The sequence below is a fragment of the Ruditapes philippinarum genome, unplaced genomic scaffold (genome assembly GCF_026571515.1).
Source record: "Ruditapes philippinarum isolate M1 unplaced genomic scaffold, ASM2657151v2 ctg1470_1_1_1_1, whole genome shotgun sequence".
Classification (NCBI taxonomy): Eukaryota; Metazoa; Mollusca; class Bivalvia; order Venerida; family Veneridae; genus Ruditapes; species Ruditapes philippinarum.
In genome coordinates, this window is record NW_026860050.1 from 17,676 (window position 1) to 26,232 (window position 8,557).

The following is an 8,557-nucleotide window of genomic DNA, read 5'->3' on the forward strand; positions in this document are numbered from 1 at the left end:
GGCATTTGTCACTTTGCTCAACAGCTCTTGTTCATTTAATTGATTGATTATGTTAGATGGATCAGTATCACATCTGCCTACTTTTTTTGTTTCCTTTTTGTTGCGTTTTGTCATTGTATTTCACGGAGCAAGTTGGGAAAGTCTTGTTAAATCTTGCATTAACTTAATTTCAAAACTGTTATATTGACACATTTTTTTTAGATATTATTGTAATAAAAAATGCACAAAAGTTTGTTTCTTTATATCATTGATAAAATGAAAGTACATTGCAAATTTTTCCTCTGCTTTTTTGAAGACAGATATTACCATGAGTAATCAGTAATCAGTGTTAGTTAACCTTTTTAGTTTTTTGTTTATGGTGCATCATTTTAATATTAATTAACCTATAACAAAATAACTTCATATTTGAGTTTACCTCTAACACCCATTTTCAGGTCAAAAGGTCAATGTCACTAAAAAAAATTCAATGGGCTGTAAAATAATAATGCATATACCTTGATGAGTTCCGCCTGCCACACCGATTCTCAGGTTAAAGGTCACATGGACCATACATGTATGTATGTATGTAGTTATGTAATTGGCCATAAAAAATGATATATTCAGGGACTTGAATATTAGAATATAGATATACTTCCATGAAATTTACCTTCATCTATTTATGTCAAAGGACAATGTCACTGGTACTGATATTTTTTTAAAATGTTACAGGCCATATTGAAAGTGCATATAACTAGGACTACATCTTGATGAGCTCTACCTCTCTGAAATATTTTCAGGTTCAAAGGTAAAGGTCAATTGGACTTGTTTTAAGAAATGCAACTGGTCATAAAATGAACGTGCATTTACCCAGTAACTTCAAACTTCTACATGGATGAACCTCATTGACTTCTTCCTGCCACTTAAAGTTTCAGGTCAAAGCCTCTTGCAACCTGTAAAATGAAAGTGCATATGACTTGTAACTTCAAACATCATTTTTGAATGTAATTTTATCATTTCAACCTTCTACACCTATTTTCAAGTCATTATGCCAGAGGTCAAGTTCACTGGCATCTGTTTTAAAATTGGTGATGAAATGACCAGGAACTCCAAACTTCATGCATGGATGCACATTGATGATTTCTACCTCCTTCAGTCATTTGTGGTCATAAGGTCAAGGTTAAATGTGTAAATCGTGCTTTTTACTAATCCAGACCCATGCTGCTCATTTGACAGCTCTTGTTTAAAAAACAAATTGGCTTTTAACTTTTTTAAAGTTTGTAGTTTGTTCTCAATGAGAGTCCATGATGCTTAGAATAAATAGAATGTCCTGAAAGAAAATTTAACTTTACTGAAGTTGTCTCTGTATTTTTTTTTTGCGCTTTGACATACTTGTTTAATATTAGAATTATGTATGTTCATGAAAATTAATCAATATCTTTGATGTGAAAGCATGACCTTATGTTGAAAATAAAATATATTTTATCTTGAAATTCTTGTTGAGTTTACATCTCAATTGATTAAGAAGAAAGGAAAATAAAAAAAAATATATATACAGTAGAGCTCCACCATAAACCACCCGTTTGCATGACCAGTCTGCTATTACGATCAATTTTTCAAAGATTTTTTTTCTTATTAGAGTCTTTCTATCCAAAATTGAGACCAACCTGCTTTTGCCTAATACAACTATTTTTTCCAAACAATAATTTTGCATGTATTTAGACCATACCTGTTAAATTGTTTAACCATGTGTGACAACACTAATTTTCTGTCAACTGCTGTAGTCAGTATTGTACTTAATTATTAACCCTTGTCCTAACAACATCATGAACAAGTTATTGCAGTTGCTAATTGAAAGATATAATTATTGTCAGATATTCTTCATGTTAAGGTTTTCCTTTTTTTTAATGGTAACAAAAATAAACAATTTGTAACAAGAAAATAGAAGGCTTTGTTAATTAATAATGATATTTTCCGATTTAAATTTAGTTTACCTGTTTATTATTCTTGAAAGTTTTGTTCATAACTTCTGCTTTCAGTTAATACAGTGATACCTTCTAAACGGGTGTTTTTAGCTTGAGTATTCCATAAGAGTAAGTAGAGCTATACCAGTCGGCGTAATCACTTGTGTTTTGTAACATCTCAAATATTTTCAAAGTCTGTTTACATATGTCTTTGAAACTTTGCACACATGTTCAACATCATAACTCCCAACATGTACACAGGAGGAGATAAATCTATCAAGCATTTAGACAGGATTATGTCCCTTTTTCAACTTACAATTAACGTTTAAGTTTTTGTACCACCTGAAAATAAAGTTGATTATTGGCTTTGAAACTGCACATTTGCTTACCATCATGCCCTAAATGTGATCACTGGAGGAGGTAACTCTATCAAGCATTTATCAGAATAATGCCCCTTTTTGACTTCGAATTTACATTAAAGTTGGTATACCACCTCATATTTTCATATTACATTGATAGTTTGCTTAAATACAAGTTGAAATTTTATACACTTCTTTGAGAGCCTAATAAGACTCTCCAAGGCCTATATAAAAGTAACATTGATTTTAAGAAAAAATGGCCCTTTTGTTAAATTAGAAAATTTTACATTATCAAGGCTCTTTTACTATTAAGCACTTAGAATAGTCAAGCGACAGCTCTTGTTATGCTGTACTGATGCTGTTTCTGTCATTCCAACTATGAGCTACCATAATTTAATAGTGATACAGAATTCAAATGGAAAGTATTATCTTTAAAAGAAAAGACCAACAAGCGGTCTGGTCTCATTAGTGGGGTTCTATTGCATATTTAACCCCACAGTGATCTTGGGAAGACATCCAACCCCAAAATGTATCATTTATATGATTTCCTGATGTCATCCCCAGAACAACCATTTGTGCAAACATTTGGAGACCTCGCAGTGGTTTTGGACATCAGACTCCACAATGTCTCTCCTGGCTGTACTTCCGTGTTTACATTTAGATACATAAGTGGCTTCAGTTACGTTTTCTAATGCATTTAAATGGCTAGAATCTCTTATGTGGCCACATAAGAAAATGGAATGGACATAAAATCCAATAATTATGTGTCTAAACAGACTAGAACAGCCACTGTAATGGTGTGTCAATACCCCCGCATACCACTTTGTCAGAATCAACAGTGGCCATTTAGAGCTCAAGGACAACGTCCCTGCCAAATCTGAGGTTACTAAGCCAGTGCTATGTATTCTACATGCTTCAAATGTGAAAATGTCAAAATCAATAAACTGCGGACAGGCATTCTTAAGCAATTGAGGGGAAAAGCTATTTTTTAGTTGACTTTTGACCCAGTGACCCTCAAAATCAATAGGGGTCACCTTATAGTCATGATCAACCTCCATGCCAAATATGAAGACTGTGGGTCAAAGAATTATTAAGTTAATGGGTGGACAATCTTTTTGAAGTCAAAGTCCATGTGACCTTGATCTTTGACCCAGTGACCTTAAAATAATAAGGGGTCACCTTCTAATCATGACTAACCTCCATGCCAAATATGAAGACTGTGGGTCAAAGGAATCTTAAGTTATTGGGCGGACAAGCTTTTTGAAGTCAATGCCCCTGTGACCTTGACCTTTGACCTGGCAACCTCAAAATCAATAGGGGTCATCTACTCGTAATGACTAACTTCCATGCCAAATATGAAGACTGTGGGTCACAGGAATCTTAAGTTATTGGGCGGACAAGCTTTTTGAAGTTAAGGCCCTGTGACCTTGACCTTTGACCTGGCTACCTCAAAATCAAAAGGGGTCATCTACTTATCATTACTAACCTCCATATCAAATATGAAGACTGTGGGTCAAAGGAATCTTAAGTTATTGGGTGGACAACAAAAAACCGACGGACGCCCGACGACCGGACAGCCAGACGGCTGGACAGCCAGATGGCCATACGGACAAGCTGATTCCAGTATACCCCCCTTACAACTTTGTTGTGCGGGGGTATAATAAGGCACATAACTTTGGAATAAAATTGTCCATTTATATGGAATTCCATATGCTGTTAAAATAGAATTGTCTCCCTTAGACTGCAGCATTCATTTGGAAACTCTCGGTCTTTTTGCCTATCAGATCATAATCTGGTTCCCTTTCCTGTTATGGTTCCCATTCAAGATGGCTGCACATCCTGTACTGGTTCCATTTACTCTTCGCAAGTAAGCCTAAAAGTACAGTGTGCGAGGTACCAGACAACACATGGACCGGATGTGAATGACAAGCAATATTTTGCAGACACATAAGTCTAAGATGGGAAAGAAACGTAAAAAATGGTAAGATTTTCGATGGACAAATGTTTGTGACTTCCTTTCTGAGTGTTCCTCTGCTTTTACTGGAAAAATTTACAGTGTCACGTGTTTTCAAAATGCCCTCATTGTTCGTTTTTGACCTAAAAGTAACGAGTGGATTATTTCGATATGAGCATGTGCATCAATATAATAATGGATATTTAATATGCGACAGTTTTAGTGAATTTGTTCCCGAACGAGAGCTATTGATAGATGGGAAGAACTTAGTGATGTCATTCGACTACGATTGTGCATTCCTGTTAGTTTTTGTATAAAAACTTGGTAGACACCCATTAGAACATGTTTCATGCTAAATATCTTAGCTCTAGCTCTTTGAGTTCTTTAAAAGAAGATTTTTTAAGTTTTTACTATATGCATATAGGGAAAATCAATGACACCCTGGGATGGGGCCAATTTTGACCCTGGGGCTTTTATTTGACCAAACTTGGTAGACACTCATTAGAAGATGTTTCATGCTAAATATCTTAGCTCTAGCTCTTTGGGTTCTTTAAAAGAAGATTTTTTAATTTTTTACTATATGTATAAAGGAAAAAATCAATGACCCCCTGGGGCGGGGCAAATTTTGACCCCAGGGCTTTTATTTAAACAAACTTGGTAGACATTCACTAGAAGATGTTTCATGCCAAATATCTAAGCTCTAGCTCTTAGGGTTTTTTAAAAGGAGATATTTAAAGTTTTTTCTTTCGGTTGCCATGGCAACCAGAGTTCTGCATGAATTAAATTCTTTGAACAATTTCTAAAGGTGACCACCAAAGGAACATTCCTGCCAAGTTTGGATGAAATTGGCTTAGTTGGTTTATGAGGAGATTTCATTTAAAGTAAAAGTTTACGGACGGCCGGACGCCGGACGAGAAGCGATCACAAAAGCTCACCCTGTCACTTTGTGACAGGTGAGCTAAAAAAAGTATCAAAAACAAAAAAAAATTAAAAAATTTGCAAATGTCACTTTTATGCCACCGTAGGTATGTGTGTTGGGGAGTAGCAATAAACGAACACCTGTGGTATTTTTTAAACATATTAGATACTGCATATTGCAGATACTTATACCATGGTATACACCACTTTTCATCAGATAAAGAAAACGGGTCAAATTAAAACAATATGACATTCATTTAACATGTTGTAAAGGTCACGAACAATCTAAACTCTTTCTGCAATGTTTCTACTATTTCTTTCAGTAATATATATTCATTACTGATAAGTGGTTTATTCCATTACTGATAAGTGAATTATTGCATTCAATTTTAAAGATCAAAGTCTTACATAAATCAGCCATGCTTCAACCTGGACTTCAATGTATTCAGGCAGATTGCTGTTGATGAACCATTACCTTCTATTAACAAGCCAAATGCATTTAATGCTAATACTGATACCTTTGTGGATAAGAAACCTGACAATGACACTGATCATACAACAGTCATGCCTATGGCAGTAAGAAAATCCTACATTGAGGTGTTAAAAAATGTGCAGAACAACTTGTACAGCATCAGTCAAAAAGTAGACACAAACCCTTCATTAGTTATGGAGATAACAGCTTACAAGCAAAACTTTACCATGAATTTCTAAGTTGAAAAAGGGGAGAAAAATCAGCCTAAATGCAAGATAGAATTATGGATCTTGGTCAGTGACCTACATTTATGACCCTTAATACATATGTGAAGTTTTAAATAAATATCTTTAATAGTTATTGAGATATCCCAGGTGAAATGTGTACCATGGTCAACATAGTATTTCATGGTTTTTGATATCTGAACATGTTATTTCTTTAGGTCGTCAGTGAAAAACCATCAAATGCCATGGTCACATCATGGGCTAAGTGCTGAGTATGACCATGTAATAATATGGTCATTCTGCATATCAGTAAGCTATCATGAAAAACCATGGTCTACCATGCAACAAAATTACAGACCATGGTAAAAAGCTCACAGTAAATGACCATGAAATACCATGGTATACTATATAGAGGATATTTGTTTGTTTTGCATGTAAGATTGAAATATAATTTCACTGAGTGAACACCAGATGCAATATTTTCACGAGAGGCGTAGCCACGAGTGAAAATATAATAGCTGGTGTTCACGAATGAAATATATTTCAATCTTATATGTACAACAAATAAATTTTCTTTTTATTTCATGCGTTTTAAGTTATTTTTAGTAATTTTTACTGATTTTGCCGCGTAATGTCGCGCATTCTGCCTTGTGACGTCATCACATCATGACGTCACATCATCAATTTTGAAATATAGTTCTGTTAAATTTCTCTAATTTTGTTACATTTTCAACATGATGTATGGTGACATCGACTTTCTTTTCTGAAAGAAGCAAAATTTACGCATGACGGCATTTATTTCCGCCTGTTATTCCATTTAGTTATGATTTTCTTTTCATCCGCATTCAGATATAGTCCGGCTACAGTGAAAATTATATTTTATAAATTTCACTAGTGGTTTATCAGAATATAATCATCTGATATATTACAATAAAACACTTGAAAGCATGAAATAAAAACATTATTTTTATGTTAATAAATACCTATTTAAATGAAATAAAAAATATGAAACACATTTTTTTCTTCCCAAAAGGGATGTGAGAGATACATAAACAATGTTATAAGGAAAAAAAAGAAAGAAAAAATGTTGACCCATCCTGGGTTTAAACCCATGGCCCTATGTGTCATTGTATTTACCAGTAGTTCTAGCCTTATAATTTGAAACCTTACCACAATGCAACAGTCAAACATGGCGTCCAAATCCATGAACAGAACTATATAAGTGTTAAAGTGTTAAAACAATGGAATTAATAACTCAGACTTTGCTAACATGTTTCCCAACACCCAGTTTTAATATTTCACAAATGGATTGAACAAACATTTTGGAATAAACACTGATAAAGATGCAAACACAAGGAAAATATATATGTGGGAAAAGGCAGGAACATTTTAAACATGAATGGCAAGCACTGTTTGTTTTATATGCAGGCTGGCTGGGTAATATTTATCAGACCCGAACGGATATTTAATGAAATGCTTCAAATGACCATGGAATTAGGATCAAGTCTGGCGAAGTCTACAAATAAAAGTGACCACAAAGGAACCAGCATATTAAACATTACACAAAGAATATGCAGTTTAATTAACTTTAAAAGAACATTAGATATGTTTCATAATGTTTGCCCATGTAAAAACTGCACACTCTCAAATTCAGTCAAGATATTCATATTATATATAAGTCTTATGTATACTTTTATTACTTTAGTTTACATCATAAGTAATTTATGCAAGTTGTCTTACACAAAAGGGACCGTGTAACATAACATGGTCAACCATGGGTAACCATGATCTGCATGTGAGCCAGGTTAGTTCATGTTATTTCATGTTAAAACATGATACATTTCACATGGAATAAATGAACGTGGTAGAACATGGTGTCAGTAGAAGATTAAATCCAAAAGTGAAAGCAGCGGATAACATTTTACAAAGATGTCATGGATCAATGGCTGCCACACAAAAGCTTTGGGACAAGCGCAAAACTCTAATGACAAAGAACTGAAACAAAATATTGGAGATGCCTTCAAACTTCTAACAAACGCCATGAATAAAAACATACAAACGCGTAGAGAAAGAATACGTAGAACAGTACACCCAAGGAACAGAAATGCCATTCTAAAACATCAGCATTCAGCTGGGAAACTCTTTGGTGACAAACTACAGGAAGAGGCAAAATAACAGGGTCAATCTTATGTACAACAGCACCGGTCAAACTCAGCAGTCTTTTTTGACCAACGTCGGGGCCCGACATTCCACGGCTCAAACAGTCGAAACAACCAACACAAACAGAAAATCAACAACTACCCAAAAAGGATGGGACATCAAAACAGAGGGGGAAAACAAAAACGATTCTACAAGACACAAGAGTATTGGCTCTTTGTCAGTTAACATAAAAAACACAAAAGAAAACTTTGTTGCTGGTAAAGCCAAAACTGCCATGAAAGCATTACAAAAGATTATTGGGTTCTAAACACTATTAGAGGGTACAAAATTGAAATAGATGAAAATCCACACCAATATAAAATACCAAATCCATACAAATTTAACGAGTAAAAGGAGAATTGAAAATAGAATAGGAACTAAATAAATTTGTTCAGAAAAACATAATTAAACAAGCAAATTCGTTGAATTTATATCCCCCGCCGAGGACTGGTTATTATTAACACAACAACTGAAGACATAAGGCTTTATTT